This window comes from Ictidomys tridecemlineatus, chromosome 2 (assembly GCF_052094955.1).
Source record: "Ictidomys tridecemlineatus isolate mIctTri1 chromosome 2, mIctTri1.hap1, whole genome shotgun sequence".
NCBI classification, from domain to species: Eukaryota; Metazoa; Chordata; class Mammalia; order Rodentia; family Sciuridae; genus Ictidomys; species Ictidomys tridecemlineatus.
This window is the reverse complement of record NC_135478.1, coordinates 163,976,574-163,996,188: the sequence shown is the minus strand read 5'-3', so window position 1 is coordinate 163,996,188 and position 19,615 is coordinate 163,976,574.

Sequence of the window (19,615 nt, the reverse complement as noted above, 5' to 3'; positions counted from 1 at the left end):
ATCTTAGAACAAGGATGAAGACAGACTAGCAGCCTGTCTTCTCCCAGCCCCTGTTGATTTTAACTCTGATGTTATCCACCCAAAGAATCAGTTCCTTTTCTTGGCCCATGACCATTTCCCATCTCTGCTTCCCACCATCTATGACCATCATGGTTATTGGATGTATATTCATATCTGTCCATCAGCCTTTGGAACTGGAATTAGTCTTGTTCATAGAATCAAAATAGCAGGGATACTTGAAGCAAGCCAGGAACACTCAGGTGCCCATGGAATTGCAGTTTTTTCCCCTTGGTGTTGTCTAGGTAACCTGTCTGGTCTTTGACTAAATTGGCAAATCACATGTTTTTGTGCCTTTTAAAGGTCTAACCTGTCTTTTACTAAATTGATTCCTTTCATTAATTCTTAATCTATGGGAAATTGTTTTCTCAATGTTCATTTCATTATATGAACACACTATAAAATTCCCTGTAGGAAATTTACTGGTCATTTTATAAATACACTCTTCCTTAAATAGTGAATAATAAATTATGCAAAATACAGAAGATGCCTTTGAGGACACATAGCAATTAGTGAACTTGTTTTATGAATGGCTTAATGAAAGTATTTCAATCCCACTTTGCAATCTTTTAATTCTCTGAGCCAGGCACTGTCCTCTGTAGATGATGATGGGAATACAGATTGAATCAAGGCACAGTGTCCCTCATGCAGTTTACTCTCTATGCAGCTTTTAGGGCTATGTAGACAATACACCAATGACAAATTGTGTAGTATCTTGTTCATTCTTTTTGACAATATTTTGCATGTGACTCATTCTTTAGATCTTGCTTGAAATCTGAAGTAATAATAAAAAACATAAAATAGTTGAAACTTATTATAATGAGAAGGAAACTAGAACATTATAAAATCTCCTGATATACTCTATTTGATCTTCATTTTTTTTTCTTAGAGAGGTTATTATCCATTGGGGTCATCAAGGAATGAAATTGTCTAGAAGTCAATTGCATTCTTTTACCAATTAGGATGTTTTATGTCTGATGAATGACTGCATGAATAACTGGTTATTAAGTTAATTCACATTAGAAGCACTTCATGCATTTAACTGAATGATAGAAGCCTAAAGAAATTACTGTTTTAAAAATAAAGAACTTATTATAAGATGACGTTAATTATGTGTAAGTATAGTTACCAACTGCTGAGTACCACAGTATATTTATTATTTTTGTAATACTCATTTCTTTTACTTCCTTCTGGATATTTTGAGTTCTTTCCTTGAACCCTTTTCAGTCTTCTGATGTTTCATCTAATTTCCAAGTTCTTATGTTATTATCATTTTTTCCACTTCATTTTCGCTTCTGAGGCTCAGTTTCTGTGTTTTCGTTTGATGTGAAGAATAATAGGCTGTTGCTTGAATATTTTTCAGGTTTATTAATATGTATTATGCCTTTTGTTACCTTATTTCAGTTGTTCCTTGAAATTTACTTTTGTAGTTTGGCAGGCCTGGAAATAGCTTAGTTACCCAGGCTATCCACAGAGAGCAAGCAGAGGGGAGAAAACAGCAAATTAAAATAGCACTCAATTGGACCATCAAGTAATTTTTGTAATTTAATTTTTATCATTTAGTTTCATTACTATACAGCACCAGGATTATTAAAAGTCATATTGAAATGGAAAAAAAATTGCGATAATAATCCTAAAGTGGCAGCAATAGCATTAAGAGAAATGGGATTTTTGTAGTGAGGATTGGATTGATAAACAGCATTATCATTTGAAGGAGATTATCAAGGAAGAGAGAAGTGTCCTCTGAGAATGGCAAGAGATTAAAGAGCAAGTTTGGCCTAGAGGAGGGAAATATTGCAGCAAATGTCACTCTTCAGTTGATACAGGACACTACAAGCATGCCTCAGGTTTTGGAAAATGTTACTGTTAAAAATTGGATAAATGAAAAATGCAAGGAAGGCTTATATCCAAGAAAACATTACTGAGAAAAGTGTTCTAACATCACTTTCTAGATATTTGTATGGATAAAACAAATAATAAATTTAGAGATAATTATTGCTTTTGAAAGAAATTTACCAGGATACTTTAGTTGGATGCATATTTGTCTCCGCTTTAAGAAAAACTGATGAAACTTGAGTTTAATTCCATCTGTATTTAATTTTGGCTGTATTTCATCTGAAAGCATGCAATCTAAAAGATCTAAAAGATCACATGCTTTCAGATGAAAAAGAAAGGTCTAAGAAATAGTGTACATTTATACTTTCTCTCAGCATTCCTTGACTCACTCATTTCTCACAATCATTTGTTGAGTCCCTGCTATGTGCCGGAATCTGAGGAAATGACGGAAGACCAAGTAAGATATTGACAAAACAATGGTAGGTCGTAATAATTCATTCTGGAATGAATGGGGACTTTCTGAAAATGAAGTATTTGGTAGTGATTCTAGAGATAAATTATTTTAAGAAAACAAAGTCTGAATGTTTAGTGATGCAAATTAGATTAATTTATCTATTTAGTCACATGCTGCCTAAATGGTCCATTATCCTTATAATTCATATATGTTCTGTTCTTAATTTATGTCATAAACCTCTTAAGAATAGGAATCATGTTTTATACTTTAAAAAGTCAATACTTAGTATATGTTCTGGTACATAGTAAAGGCCAATAACTTTTTGTTAAATAAATTAGTCCATGTCTAGGAACCACCATAAGTTAGGAAGCAAATGTGGCTTAGTCCTTTTTAGAAGGTGTAAGGATTATTGATTTGCCTATTACCTAGATCAATCAATGAAATTCTAGGCAATGTAAATATATTCTAAATTCCGTAGAAGCCTTCTTGCAACACTGTATTATAATCCATGCATAGGACAAACCTCCTGTGATTTAAATACAAAAAGACTATAAGATTTATTTTGGTTAAACATAAGTATTGATCTTAAATCTTTAAATCATTGTAGACAGGAGTGTGATAAAATTAAAGGGGATTAGATCAAAGAGTTTAAAACCGTAAAAATACATATACTTTTATATATTGAAGCAAAAATTATATATATTATATATTTTATAGTAAAAAATATTTAGAATGCTGTATTATAATAGCATTTACCAATTAGAGTAAAACATTGGAAACAAATGCATATTTTATAAATATAATTATCTTCACTTATATCTCTAGATTGCACAACTCTTCATGAAGGTATTTTCTTCTAATGTTAATTGATGGCATAGACAATAATGCAAATGGTTTTAAAAATGACAAGAGTAAGATTTTTAAGATGATAATAAAATATTCCCGTTTTTGTTCCAGTTCAGAGATATTTTTGCTGATAAAAGGGGTGATTTACCATAAAATGATTTTCAGTCTCTATTAATTTACAGAATAAATGATGTGTCTTTTATAGTCTTGCATCATTTCATTTATCAGCCAGAGAGCCTAATGAAAGTTTGCCTAAACTCTCCCCTATTAAACGGGCAGATTTAAACTTTTCTCATATTAATATAAATTAGATGACTTTTGTCCTTGCCTGAAGTGACAATGTCAATGTCTGAAGCTTACATCTTTCATGAGTGTCAGCTAATTAGAATGCAGGAGTGCTTCAAAGGTCTCATCTCTAATCCTCCTTCCTGGATTACATCCAGTGTTGGAGCTCCTGTCAGCCACTGCAGGGCCCCAAGCTACATTTCCCCACGCCTATGATAAGCGTAGTTAACCACAAGAATTGACAGTAGGAGGTAAAAAAGCCTCTTTTTTGTATATCAGAATTTAAAATAAATCTGATAATCATATTATTGCAAAGTCCTCAATCCATTGCCACTAAACAGATACCATCTTTCTTAGAACTGAAAGACTGTCAATCAAGGAAGTGCTCTTGCTGTTTCTTGTTTACATAACATGTATAGAACTAGAAATTGTGTATTTTCTTTCTTTCTGGCTTTCCCTGTTTTCGTCTGCAGGGAAGAGCCATAGGCAGTTTCTCTTTTAGTCTCATCATCTGAGTCCAACCATTCTTTTTTGACTTATTTTCAAACTTACATATCACACAATCAGTTTTTCTCATAGCCTTAAATCTTTTGATTGGTTTGGTCAACTACCTTCTTATTTAACTATAATTTATTAAGTCAGTTGGTTTATTTGAAAAGTTTCCCTCCAAACTGCTCAGTCTTCAACCTCTCTGTGTCTCTGATGTTAATCATGCACTCCAGTTATCCATTGTCCCCCCCCCAATGGTTTTTTTCTTCCAAAACTTGAACAGAAATCTACCTTTTCTCTAGATCATATACCATTCAGTAGTCTCTAGGTCTCTCTTCTCCAGATGCATTAAAGAGTTTAATACTTGAGTTTTCCTCTGTCCTCATCCTAGGTGGCTTAAATGTGGACAAGGAGTAACCCATTGAACCCCCTAGCCTCTCTTTATGTTTTCCTGTGTCTTGACTTTGGCTGCTCCTGTCCAGGGCTCCTCCCTGAACCTTGTCATGCTAATCTATTTTGGAAATATGGATTCTTCAATTCCCACGGCTTCATTTCTTCCTATAATTCTGTGCCCTTATATTGCATTTTGACTTCTTTGAGATCTCTGTTCTCTAACCTCTTGTGACTCTAATGAGTTCTGTGGGTCAGCATCAACGGCATTGGCCTCACCTTAGAGCTTGTTGGAAACGTGGAATCCTCTGGCCCCTCACCTAATCTGCGCTGTATGGCACAGTCAAGTTTAAACAGGGCTGCACTAACATTGATTGTTTCCTCTGCTCACTTCCTTTCCCTTCTTATGTAGATCTCAAGGTCAAACCTTTCAGTTATTATTCACCAGCATATTAAGCTGTTAACTGTACGCATTGATCAGTTCCTTCCTTAGACCAATCAACCCCCTCCCCCATTTCTGCTACTGAGCTTAAATTGCTGAAGGCTACTGGGGTCAGTGATCCAATTGCACCAGGATCATTGCTTACTCACCATTTAGGATCTTGCCTGAATCCCTAGGCTGTGTGATGCTATTTCTGAGGATCATTCTTTCCCACTCACTTTCAATATACATAATACATGTCTTAATATGCATTTACCAACTCTTTTTAAAATAGAATTTCTTTGTTTTAAACTTCTGAACTGCCTCATATTTAGAGAACTCATATTTAGGATTGTTCTGCTTAAACAATCCTAACATCTTGTCAACATGATCACAGGCATTGATATTCAATTCTTTATTCCCTTCTTTTGTCAATGAGGGCATTATTATCTAACCTCCATTGTACTGATTCCACTGAATTTTACTTACAGGAAAGTTGCAAAGATTATACAGAGATTTTTTTTCCCTATATACCTGTGTGATAATTTCAATATTAATTCCAAAAACATATCTGAGTCCTAACCCCAGTACCTATGAATGTGATTTGTTACCAAGTAAAGTAGCTGTAAACTAGAAAACACCGAAGACTGCCACAGCTACAAGCAGCAAAGAGAGGTGTATGGAATGATTCTCTCTGAAACTTTCAGAGAAAAACAGTTGATTCAGGAGTGCTTCAAAGGTCTTACTCTCAGACTTCTGGCCCCCAGAACTGTAAGAGAATGTCCTGTGGGTTTTTTTTTTTTTTTTTTTTTGTGTGTGTGTGTGTGTGTGTGAATTTGTTATAGCAACTCTGGGAAATCAATACAACTCTTCATTCATTACGAATATCATTCCTATAATTTTTACATCTTCTGTTGTATTTGTCATAATTCAGAAAACAACACTGGTACATTGCTATTAAGTAAACTCTTGGCCATTTGGATTTTCCTTGTTTTCTAATATTCCTTTTCTCCCCAGGATTCAATCTAAGATACCACATTGCATTTAGCCACCTGGTCTTCTTTGTCTTCCCTGATGTGTGTTGATTCTCTGTCTTTGTTTTTCATGGTCTTAACAGTTTTGAGTACTGCTGGTCAGTTATTTTGTAGAATGTCCCTTCATTTGGGTTTATCTGATGTTTTCCTTCTGACTAGACCAGAGTCAATGGGTTTGGGGAGGAGGACCCTGGAGGTGTGTTGCCTTTCTATCACATCAGAGGGACTTGAGGTCTGTGTGCCCCATCACCTCTGATGGGAGCCCTGCTCATTGCCATTGCTACTGTGAAATCACTCTTGCACTTACTCTGTCTAGCTTCTATTATTTGAAAGTAAGTAGTTAAATCCAGCTTGCACTCAAGCAAAGAGGAACATTTTTACTTATTATTTGGATTATTTATGTAAGGGTAATTTGTCTTTTCTCTTTCATCTGTTTGTTTGTTCAGTCATTTATTCTTACCAGTGTAACCTCACAAATTTATAACTTTTTCTATTTCACTTTTTATTCCAAATAAAATTTCTTTTGATCCTGCTCGATTTCTCCCTTTTTAGATATAGTACCTTCCCAAACCCCATGATCTCTTTCTCTCCACCTCTCCCTCACTGTCTTCCTCCCTCCATCTTTCCCTGCCTCTTTATTTCATTTATTGAATATTAACTGAGAAGTAGACACTATTTGTCTCTTAGGGATAAGGTGATGCATAATGCATAGTTCATGTTCTCTAGTAGTTTACAGCCAAGAAGACTCTGCTGTGTTCCACTTACTGTGCCAGGTCTGAGGCTATGAAGAAGGCACTTTGAGGGCACCCAGGAGACATTACATGATGTCTTGACAGTTGCTCTTCTGGTTTCCTATCTGCATTTACTCCATAGTGCAGTTCACTAATTTACAGATTACCTTACACTGCATGCTACCTAACTAACTTATATCATTTACAAATTTCAACCTCTAGTCTGTACTAACAATCCTCAAATATTTCTCACCCCCACCCCCTTCTCTTCTGGTCTCCAAACTTATTTAATTTCTATTGACACCTGGAATAGTCCAGATATCCTCAAAGGATATTCAGATAATTTCTTTCTCCTCAAACTTTATTACTGATATCATTACTGTTGTCAAAGGTAGAAACTTGGGATTCATTGTGAGCACATCCTGCTATCTTCTAAGCTCAGCCAGGCACCAATCCTGTAGAAACTATGACCTAAAGATATCTCAAATAATTTACTACTGTTTTTCTCAATATCTCTGCTTTTGCACAGGATGTCTCCACTAACCTGTGATCCACCTTCCATAATTCTTCCAGAGAAAGCATTCTGAAAGTTAAGCATGATATACTCCCATCTTACTTATTTTTGGCATTTCTCTTCAGTAGAAATTCCAAGCATACAAGGTCCTATGAGGTTTGATCTTAATTGGGCTTTTCCTGGCTGAGTGCTTGCATGGTTTAGTCACCCTGACCTACATGCCAGTCAACGCTTAGGTTCATATGGCTTTGTGCATGTCCTTCCCTAATCCTGAATGACCACTTCATCATTTCCCACAAACTCTTACTCTTTCTTAAGGCCATCTCACATATTTTCTCTGTCACTTCTTTCCCAAACTCTGCAAAGGCATCTTCTTCTCTATTCTTTCATAGCATGGAAATATTTCTTAGAAATTTTTTATATTATATTTTAATTATTTACATATGTAAACTTCCTTTATTAGACTAAGTTACAAGCAAATAGCAGCAATGTCTTACTTATCTTTATGTCTAAAGAGTTGCTGGTTTTCAGTGCTTATTTGCTCAAGGAGGGAAGGAATACAAATCTGCATATGTCTTATTTTCTTTCTTGCCAGATAGATTCTAGGTCTAGGGCAATGTTTTAAGCATATAAAAATGGATTGTCCAGATAGTTTTATCTGTATTTGATTTCCTTTGTTAACCAAAGAGAAAATCTATTATCCAAAGCTTTTGTGTTTCAGACACATTTGGCAGCTTCTTGTTGTGAAATTCATGATAACAAATATCACTGAATAGTTTAGCTTGTGTCATGCAACCATAAGAACAAGGAAGGACACAGCATGAGTACTCAGTGATGGCCTTTCTGCTGCCCCCACTTCCCTTCCATGTCATGCTCCAAATTCCTGCAGTTCCTTCTCTTTGCAAAGCAGCTGCCTGGTACCAACCCGCTTCTTACTCTTCCAGACGTTTCTCCCCACTTTCCCACTTGTATCTGCTACATCACCTTGCTTAGCTCCCAAAGCTGGAATTTCTTTAATGTACTCTGTTGGGAGGGAAATATATGCTTTTATTTCTAGTAGTTAAATGATAATTTAGAATTTTAGAAAAGCTTTTCTGTAGACTATTTTTTTTTAAGTAAGATGGCCGTGATTTGGTTTATCATTTCCATGTTTAATACTGTTAATGTAGTCATTTAAATCTATGTTAGCACCTCATCCCCAGGCAGAAGAAGAAACCATCCAAACATTTTAAGAATGGGAAAAACAGGTAGAAGGAGGATTTGATCCTACTGTAGAGCAATATTCTGTGAATCAGAATATTGCTGAGATTCACAGAATTTTTGCCTTTGTTAATATTCCTCAAATAAACATAATTGGACTTTAAATCCTATTTTTTTTTTTAAAAAAAAACAACAACATTTAACTCAAATGAATGGAGTAGCATGCTGGTTTGATACATTTATACACTGTTCAGTGTTCAAATCAGGTTAATCATACCTATCAGTTATCATTTTTTATGGTAAAGACTTAAATACACTTCCTTCCAGCTTTTTGAAATATACAGTTCATCATTGTTATTTATAGCTACCCTGCTGTGCAGTAGTGCTCCAGAACTTCTCACTCCTTTCTAACTGTAACTAGTGTTCTTTGGTTCACTTTTTCTCTTCCCTCCTTCCCCTGTCCTCCTGCTATTCTCTGGTAATCACCATGCTACTATCAACTTCTATAACATCAACTTTTGTTAGAGACAACTTATAAGTGAGTACTGGCTTCTCTGTGTCTGGCTTATTTCACATAACACAGAGATCATCATTTCCATCTATGTTGTCACAAATGAGAGGATTTAATTCTTTTTTATGGCCAAATAGTATTTCAATGTGTTTATTATCCATTGGTGGACATTTAGGGTATTTGGGATCCTGATTTGTCTTAAAATCCTATGTAGTTTTCACTCAGAGAAACTAGACCCCAAGGACTTCATTTGTACCCTGGGAAAGTAGTATCTAAACTAAAATCACCCAAGAATATCTGTTATCAGAGCCAATACTTTTTTTTAGGAGCTAGTTAAGTTTGATTTTTTGTCTGTATAAGAGATAATTGCAATAAAACCAATCAAATCAGATATAGTCTTTACAAATTTCAATTTTCTGGTTAGTGAATATTCACAAGTATGGTTTATGAAGCATCTGTATATGTATGTCTCTATGCTTGTTGCTGAAAAAGAAAATTGGGAAGCATCATTGTCTATTTCACTGACTTTTCTATGACAGGAAAAGATCAACCATGAAATGAAAATGTTTTTCCCTCCCAATGGAAATGTCTCTATGTTCATATTTTCTTTTAACACTTTGGAGTTTGTTTGTTGTTTAAAACCAACTAAAAAGTTGAATATAAATAGAATGGCCCAGGGAGTTATGAGATTATATATATTATCACATCCTGGTCACCACTGAAATTAAAAATTTTCAGAAAGATCCAAGACAAGCCTACTCTTGCCTCTTTTTTGCTTGGTGTAACTGACCCTATTCATAGTAGCCCAATTATGTCTCCCTGGACCATCTATAGGGAATATGGGCAAGGGCCCCTCTAAAATAACACTAAGATGTATCAAGAAAAGCCTTTGATTCCTGAATAGCTTAGCTTACTCATAGACTTTTTCATTTCATTAATTACAGCAGAAATGGTGAATCAACACAGTGACAGTCTGGCAGATAATCCTAGAACTCTGGTCACAAATCACTCTCAGCACGTGGTCTAAATGACTTGATTTAATCTGGATCATTTGGTAGTGATCTAGCCTCTGGATTTTACTATTTGTTTTATTTGTTCATTTTAAGAAGGCGGAAACTTGCAGAGGGAGGATGAAACTAGAAATGCAGGCATATCTTTGGATTTTGAATCAATTCTTATATTTTTTGTGGGCTTCAGTTGACTCTTGGAATGTCCTTAGGTAATGTTAGGAGGGTGGCTCTTGGGGTCAGGCTGCTGTCCTGATGCTGTCTCTGGTGCAAACCGCTTTCTACTTTGGCCTCCTCAGCAGCCAGTTTTCTTTAGCAGCCTGGGAAACCAGGCTTTTTAGTTGGCGCCATTCTTTCTTTCTTTCAAGTTGCGCTACAAATGAATCCCAGTTGTTTGTTTTGTAGAACAGAATTCACAGCGGGTAAAGGCATCATTCTAAAATCTTATCAGCTTTTAAAAATGTCATTTGTAGTGAAATGCCATGGAAGTAAAGGTCCCAAAGTATCATTTTAGAATGCTGCTCATACACATCGATTTTGCAAAAATAAACGAAAATAGCATTTTAAACAAACTGAATTTTCAGTTTTCAATATTCGTAAATGTCATCAACTAAACAAGAATGACACAAACACAAATTTAAACAAATAAACTAGAAAAATACTACTAAAAAGATGATGTGCATGATAGAAAGCCCAGTAGTTTTGAATTCAAATTTAGGTGACTTCAAATATCAATATTATTACTTATTTGCTATTTTTTCTTTAAGAAAATAAATTTATGGTCATATATGAATACATGACCAATGTAACTGCATATCATTTTCAACTATAAGAATGGGATCAAATTGTAATGGATTGCATCCCATGTATGCATAATATGTCAAAATATACCCTATTGGCATGTATATCTAAAGACAACAAATTTTAAAAAAGAAATTTATGTAAATAGAATTCCTTATATGAAAAATGAGGATAAGCATGGCTATGTGAGGTTAAGAATACTATCCGTAAAATGCCTGACACTTATTGGGACTTAATAAATGCTGTTATTGTTATTACAATGATTTAATTTTATTTGTTTTATTGTGGGCATGAGAATTTATTTTTTATTTAAATGATTTTTTTCACACATGAGAAATGATTTATTTTTGTCCCCTATAAAGATTCATCCCAGAAACTAGCATTCATAATATCTTCTCTCAACTATAAAAAATGGAACTATAGCTTATGCCTCAAACATACAATGGAAGTGGAGGTAATGCTTTAAGACTTATTACAATGATTTTAATATATTCATTTAAGATGTTAATGTGACTGACTTTGTGTTAATTAATCATGTTACATATACTATCAAATGAATTTGTAACATACTCACCTCAAAATATTTCTATAACAGTGTACAAAGAGTAAAAACATATCAGTAGAATGGAGACTTATTACACTAAAGAAGGAGTTATGGCATACTGGGAGTTATAAACCTGTCATACAGCATTGCCCGTTTCCAAATGCCTATAGTGGAAGTTAAGAACATAGAAAAACATAATTAATTGTACACATTTTCAAGTGCTACTGTAGTCTTTGTTACATGTGGATTTTTATTGAGAAATTCATTTTATTTTCATGGTCTATCCCTAGTAGACTTGGTTTTCCTCTAAGAAACTCCTTCATTCATTCTAACAAGACTAGATATTCAAGAGAATTCAGAATCTGTAAAATGGTTTTCTAATTCTTGTGATATCTGTTCTTGGCCAAATCCCCTCCCCGCAACTTTATTTTTTTTTTTAAATTTTTTAGTTGTAGTTGGATACAATACCTTTATTTTATTTATTTATTTATTTTTTGTGTGGTGCTGGGGATCGAATCCATGTGGTAGGTGAGCATTCTACCACTGAGCCACAACCCCAGCCTCCCTTCCCCTCAACTTTTGAAAGTAAGTTTGTCATAAGAGTTTTTTTTTTTTTAAATATTATTACTGTAAGTTCAATTCAGGAATTCTGCACAAATTATCTTCAAATTTAAAGAAAATATTTTGATTAAAAAAATACAATTGTTATGTCCTAGATATTGGTGGCAGGGAATAAAGGACAAAAGTGGCTAGATCATAATGATAAAATTGTTTTTTTTTTTAAGTGGGGAGTTTGTTCATTTTTTTTAACTTGCTAGAAATGCAAATTCTTTATTTTTATTTTTAAAAATTTTTATTTTTTTTAAATTTATTTGATTGGCTGTCAGTTAATCCCCTCAGACAAGTTTATGGGAAAAGCACTTCAGATCGATATTGGGGGAGTTCTGCATTAAATATGTAAAACTTCTAGTATTTGTGAATAATAATCTGCAATATTATGTGAATTTGCTCATAAATACTGGTATTGCCTTTAGAGACTTTTGCAATTATCACTGAGTCACAGAGCTAAACTCTGACATGGTAATGCTGACATGTGTATTTCAACTTTTTTTTTGGTGTGTGTGTGTGTGTGTGTGTGTGTGTGTGTGTGTTTGTGTTACTATGGATTGAACCCAGGGATGCTCTATCACGGAGCTAGATCTCCAGTACATTTTTTTTTTTTTTTTTGGAGAAAGGACCTTGCTAGTTTCTGAGGCTGTCCTTCATCTTGCAATCCTCCTGCCTCAGCCTCCCAAATCACTGAGGTTACAGGTGTGAGCCTCTGTGCATGTTTCAACTTTTGTCTGATAAATTCTTAATAGATATAGTTCTAGTTGCACATCCTAATTTTTGGCATATTTGTTTAAAAAGGCCAGTCTATGTCAAATATATGATACTTTTCTTCAGGTTAAATTATTCTCCATTATTCTTAAAATATCTTAAATTCAGTTTCTGAATCTATACTTTTTTTAAAAAAAATTTCTCAGCATCTTTTATGATTTCTGACCCAGAGAAAGTCTAGTACTGAGGAAATTAGAAGTTCATGAATCTAATCATTGTTCTCTGTTTTCCCAGAGCCTTTTTGGGGGTTCTCTGATTCTTTGCCTTTCACTTCTAAATCCATTCCCTGTCTAGGTTTGTATTTTGTTTGGTTCTTGGTGGGGGGAAACATTATGTTAGAAGCAAGGTGTTACTAATAGGGTTCAATTCACATGTAATTCAGGTTTTGTGAACACTGAGAAGAACACGGCAAGCATGTATCAGAATGGTTGCCCTGGATGAAAGTGTATGTCGGGGGCACACCTGGCTACTGCTCTATAATACTGATCCAGAATCACTACTCTGATTTAGAAAGAGTTTGATCTTTTTTGAGGGAAAGGGACCATTTGACTTTTGTAAGTATAGTTTTAAATAGTACACATAACCTTTTTTGTGAAAATCAGTGTTTTGTATAAACTAGTGTTTTGTTTCATAAGACACTTAAAGATACCTAGTACTATTTAAGGCTTAATTTGAGAAGGATCAAAATATGTAACATATTTAACCATAAATTTAATAATCTTCTTTATCTACTTTTATTTTTTTTCATTTACCCGGTTAGAAAACCCACAATGGCTTCCTATTTCTCTGTATCCTTTTTAATCTTTCCAGTCTGGCCTAAAATTCCCTAGGAAAGCTTTTCAAGTCCATAATTTGGATGCCATTGTTGAGTCAAAGTTTAAATATTTTAAGAAGTTTTCTACTATGCTTTCATTGTTTTTATGTCACTAATTTAATGTGCATACTTGTATTGTGGGGATGGCAAAAAAATGTTCTTTTGTACTTTCAAAATATATTGTGAATCCAACCACTTCTTAGCAATTTTATTGCTATCATCTTAGTCTAACACATCACCATTTCTCATCTGGATTATTGCAGTGACCCCCTAATAGGTCTCCTTACAGTTATCATCTGTCTCACTGTAGTCATTCTACATCCAGAAACCAGTATAAAAGCTAAAAGATACTGTAAAAGCTAAGTTAGATCCTATTATTCCTCTGCTGAAAATACTCCACTGCAACTAAAAAAATGTAAATGTAATTGTTCACAATGTCCTTCATTTTTGGACACCCTTCAGAGTTCTCCCCATTCCAGTCTAACTGATGTCTTTTATCTTGGCCAATTATGCTGAATATGGTCCTTTCTCAAACTGTTTGCTCTGTTGTCTTTTGTGCTAAGGTAGCTGCAAGATTCATTCCGTCACCTTTCTTGAATTTCTATGCTAATATCAGTTTGGTCTTCCCAGACAATGCTAAGTAAAAGTATAAGATTCATTGCATGTCCCAGCCCCATTCGTTCCTTTTGTATGTTATGGTCTGAATGTGTCTCCTTATATTCATGTTTTGAAACTTAGTGGTCAATATAGTAGTAGATGGTACCTTTAGGGGATAATTAATCTTCATGAATGGGATTGGAGTTCATTATGGTTTAGATGTGAGGTATCCCCTAAAAGCTTGTGTGTGACCCAGTGCAAGAAAATTCAGAGGTGAAATGATTGGGTTTGAGAGCCTTAACATAATCAGTACATTAATCCACTGATAGGGATTAACTGGGAAGTTACTGTAGGCAAACAGCATTTGGCTGGAGGAGGTAGGTCACTGGGGGTGTGCCTTCGGGATATGTAATTTGTCCCTGATGAGGGAAATTCTCTCTCTGTTTCCTGATTTTCATCTTCTGAGTTTCTTTCCTTCTCCATACACTTCCAAAATGATGGCCTGCCTTGCTTTGGGATCAGAGAATTCCAGCTGGCCTTTTATGAAATGAGGCTTCTTGATTCCCCAAAAAACTTTTCCTCCTTTAAAATTGTTCTTGTCAGGTCTTTTGGTCCCAGTGGCAAAAACAACAAAACCAAAAATAACAAAATACTAATACAGGGTTCTAATAAAAGGGTTTGAGAGATTGGGTTCATTATATTTTGTTCTTATGCCATGTGAGAACACAGAGTACAAGATGCTACCTTGGAAGCAGAGAATGGATCTGTTAGTGCCTTGATTTTGGACTTTTAACCTTTGAAAAAAAAATAAATTGAGAAATAAATTTATATTTTTATAAATTACCCCTTCTCAGTTATTTTTTTATAGCAATACCAGTGGATTAAGACAATCTTCATAGAATTAATCATTGAATGATGTATTACAGATTTTGCTCTTTTTTGGAGGTCGGATTTCCGCCCATAGATAATAAGCTCCATGAGAACACTTTTCTATCTGTTGTGTCCACTACTATATCTATAACATCTTACATATAAGGACAGTCAACTAACACTTATTAATTAGGTAAGTCAATATATAAATGCCTGTTTTGTTAATATTCTGTGTATATAGTGTTAAATTATTTTTTCGATAAAAGGCACTGACTGGGTAATATAGTAATGGGCAATGAGGAAGAGTCAAGTCTATATCTTACAAAAGTCTAAATTAGTAGAGAAAGTGGTAGGTGGACACATATTTCAAAAGTATGGATACATTTTGATCTTCTATATTTAGATGAGACATTTCAAACATGCTGGGTTATGTATTTTGATAAGCAGACTCAAAATTTATAAGAACTAATTTTTTTCAGACAAACAATTAGTGATCAAAATAAGAACTCTAAGTTATCCCTTTCTCATGTTTATTTACATCAATTTAAAAAAGGTATCAATAACATGAATGTTTTAGAAACTTTCAGGAGATTAAAAATTAGCATATTCTATATCAATTAGCTTTTTCCCCAGAATGGAATGAAGTAAAATTGGGACTTGGGGTGCTTTTCAGTCATAGAAAAGGGGGATTCCTTTGAAAACTAGTTCTTGGCCCATCAAATAATAAAGAGTCAAGGGATTACCTGAGTTGCATAAAGATGATGATGATGATAATGATGATGATGATGATTACAATGATAAAAATAGCAGCCAATACATACTGAAGTTCCCTGTGTGCAAGAGCTGTTCTAGATTGTGGCTTTTGTTAATGTCACAGTGTTTGTATAAAGTAGACATTATTCTTCCCATTTTGCAAATGAAGAAATTTAGGTGCCAAGAACTTGAATAAATAAGTTACACAGAAAATGTAAGTAGCAGAGATGGGATTTGAAGGCTTAGTGTCAATGTTCCCTCTCCCCTAACCTCTCAGCTATATTGCATAAATCTGCTACTTGCCAAAAGTATGTGTGTGCATGTATATGTGTGCACATATGTGTGTACATGTTCTTAAGTATGTGTGTGTAGAAGTGAGCAGGTATGCACATAATATGCATGTGTGCCTATCTGTGGGAGGGGTGGTGGTGGTGATGGTATTGTCAGGGGTGAGTGCAGATGAGGAAGTCAGTACCATTTTTAATAAGCTTTATATTTGTTACTTCACTCAATTAGCATAGCCATCCTTATAAAGAAACATTTTCATCTTTTTTATTAGATGAGATGCTAGAGGACAGAAGAATAAGATCTGTGTGCTACCCACTTGGATAAGGCCTGTCCAGGTAGAGACAGTGAGTCTGGGAGGAAAATCTCACAGCTTTCAATGGAAGTACATAGGGAGGTATTCTTGGACTTCCCTGTTGATGTCTTCTGTACCTAGAGGCATCTTTTGTTCCCTGCATGGCTGGGAGGACACCAGCCTAGAGAAGACAATGGATCATACTATGATTATGTAGTCAGAGGCTAGGATTGCCAAATATTCTGAGAGACCTGTTTACACTAAAACATCAGTTATTGTTATCTGATATTCAAATCTAACTGGGCATCCTGTTTTGCTTCTATGTTTTCCAAAATCTCACAAGCTTTTTATGTTCTTATGTATGTGTTATATACATAACACTAGGAGGGCTGACCAAATCACAGGAGCAGAGGTACTGTCTTGGACTCTGTGAGTCCTTATTTATATCTACCAACTGTTCTTTTATTCACAAATTATGCATACAAACAGTGGCCACCCAGGATCTACCATGGCCAGGTAGCATGCTGCATCTAAATAAGTTTGTTAACTTTCACTCTTATAGCTTCCCATGTCTTATTCAATAGTTCTCAAATTTTAGTATATGTTAGGATTGCTTAGGAATCTTGATTAAAAAAAAATGTTGACAGTTATTCCCATCTCCAGAGATTATGGTTTTAAGACTAGAGCCCTGAAGTCTCTTTTTAATGTATATTCAGAGAATCTTGGCTTGGGTGGGTACATCCAACAAAATACTTCAGACTCAGAAACTTCTGCATAATGAAAATGTATCATTCACAGTTATGGTGGCAAGGAAGTTTGAGATCAAGGAACCAGTGGATTCTGTCTGGTGAGAACCCTGTTTCTCATAGTGGTACCATTTTGCTGTGTCCTCACCTGGTGGAATGAGGTAGGGAGCTCGCTCTGTGAGGGTGCTAATCCCATTTCTGTCAGTGGAGCTTCATACTTAATTAGTTCCCAAGACCCACTTCTTAATACTGTCACATATTAGGTTACAACATATGAATTTTTAGGGTACACCACTACATAATCCTATGTACTAGTCTGTATGTACTAGTCTGGTGGATAGCAAGAGATTTCATTGCACCTTGAGGAATGTCACTAATAAATACTTCTCAGTGTTTCACTACGACATTGATTTGAGTTTCTCTAAAGTGTTAATGCAGATTATGGGATATTATTGTGTTGTATGCTCTTTTTTAAAAAAATATCTTGGGATTCAATATAGTTTTTGTGCTAGCAAGCAGGAATTGGCTGTGAGTCTATTAGCCTCTTCAAAAGAGAGATTTCCCAGAGATTGCTATCAGAACCTTGAGTCAAGTGAAATGTGACATTATTTTAAAGTAGCTTAGACTCTTTGAGCCACAGTCAGTTTTCCATAACAGAGGTACATATGAGACCTTTGTTTCTAGAAGAAAAAGGTTGGCTGTGTTTCATGGGGTTGGGGTTAAAAGTAGGACCTGAACCTGCAATTTTTCAAGCCAATTCTATATTTCAGCACAATGTTTGTGCTACTGATGTGGTATACACAGGCATTTCTGTATTAGTGGTTGAACACCCCAAATGCTGAATCCTCTACAAAGTCACGTCAAAGCAGTGAGCATTCTGGGAGGGATGCCAACAACAAATTGTAGTAATCCAGCCTCGTTGTTATAAAGGCATGAATCAAAAGCTCAGCATCTTGCTGAGACAGCAATCGTCTTAACCTTGTTATACTCCTGAGATGGTAATATGAGGTCTTATCAATATGGTTGATATGGCTCTCAAAGGAAAGCTGAGGGTCAAAAATGGCTGAAATTTATCACGGGGAATATTGCTTTGTGGGATGTCCAGCTGTAGAATTGTGACTGCCTATTAAATCCTCTGTGAAGCAAGAAATATATGGTCCACTGCTTATAGGATAAGAGAAGGGGAAAGAGGTGGAACCAAAAGTGAAATAAAACTGGTCAAATGAGATGAAAGTCTGATATCTTAATTTTCAGCCATGGACATCAGTTTTCACGATTACTGGTTAGGCAGCTTCTGATTAAGTGGGGATAGTTCCACGCCACGGAAGATTAAAGGCTTTCTGGATGGCCATATTTTAAGTGGTGAGGTCTTTTCAAAGAGGTATTGTTTTTGTAATCAAGTGTAGGCTGTGTTTGTGTGAAAGGCAAGTTATAAGTGACCTAGACAATTAATAGCATTTAAATTAGTATACAGAACAGGACTGCTGTGATCTATGGTGTCTATTTTTCATTTGAGCTTTATATCTAGCAACTTTCTTAGAAGAAAGTCAAGCCAAGATTGATGCCAGGAATCAGCATTAGCATTCAGTTTCAGCTCATGCCCTCCAGGAAGAAGGGCAATACACAGAGTGTTCAAAAGCCCAGGCTTTGAAGTGAGGAGAACCTGAACATGAATCATAGCTTTGTCATTTGCAAGTTGTGAGACCTTGAACAGTTACCTAACCTCTCTGTGCTTTGTTTATATAATCTATACAACCCAGGCAATACCAGTATTTGCCTTAGAAGATTTTTGTGAGGATAAAATGAGATAACTTATGCAAAATGTTTCTGACACTTGGTACTTGGCATGCACTAAATATTACTGCACACTTCTTATCTGTTTTGGAACAATATGCAAAATTTAGGAAGAGTAAAGATAGAAGTAAAATATCACCTTATTCCTTATAAACCCAGGTTGGAGAATGTAGTTTGAGACACAAATTGGTCTGCAAATGCACCCCAAAATTAGGTAGACTCACTTTTTCTGTCATCACAGTACCAAATGTGCTAGGTTTCCCATGAAAAGAGAAAAAAAAAATTCTATAGGAAGCTCTTTTTCAAGAATCGCAGAACTGAGCTGAGCATAGGTATTTTTTCCAAATTAGCCATCAAACTCACCCCATCATCAGGAGAGAACAAGAGTGTATCAGATAAATATCTTCTTAAGGGAAACAAAGATTGGGGAAAGATGTTCCCTTTTAATATAAAGTGTAATCATAATCATCAATAATTTATTTTTATTATCCTTTATTCCATATTGAGTTTGATATTACCTTTTACCTTTATCTTTTCAAATCATGCTATAACTATTCACTTCCTATTACTGCTATAACAACTTCTGAAGAACTTAGTGGGGGAAATAATACAAATTTATTCTCTTATAGCTCTAGAGGCCAGAAATTTAAAATCAAACTTAGTGGACTAAAGTCAAGGTTCTGATAAGCCTGATTCCTCCTGGATGCAGTGAGGGTGGAATTCTTTCCTTGCTGTTTTCAGCTTCCAGAGGCCACTGTTTGTGTCTTTTTCCTTGTATTATTCCCATCTCTTGCTCATCATCACATTTCCTACTTTGGCCTTTAACTTTCTTGCCTCTTCTGGTGAGGATCTTTGTAATTATACTGGCCTACTCATATAATCCAGAATAATCTCCCATTTTAAGATTCTCTATTTATTCTCTTCTGCAAAGTGTCTTTTACCATGTAAGGTAACATATTCA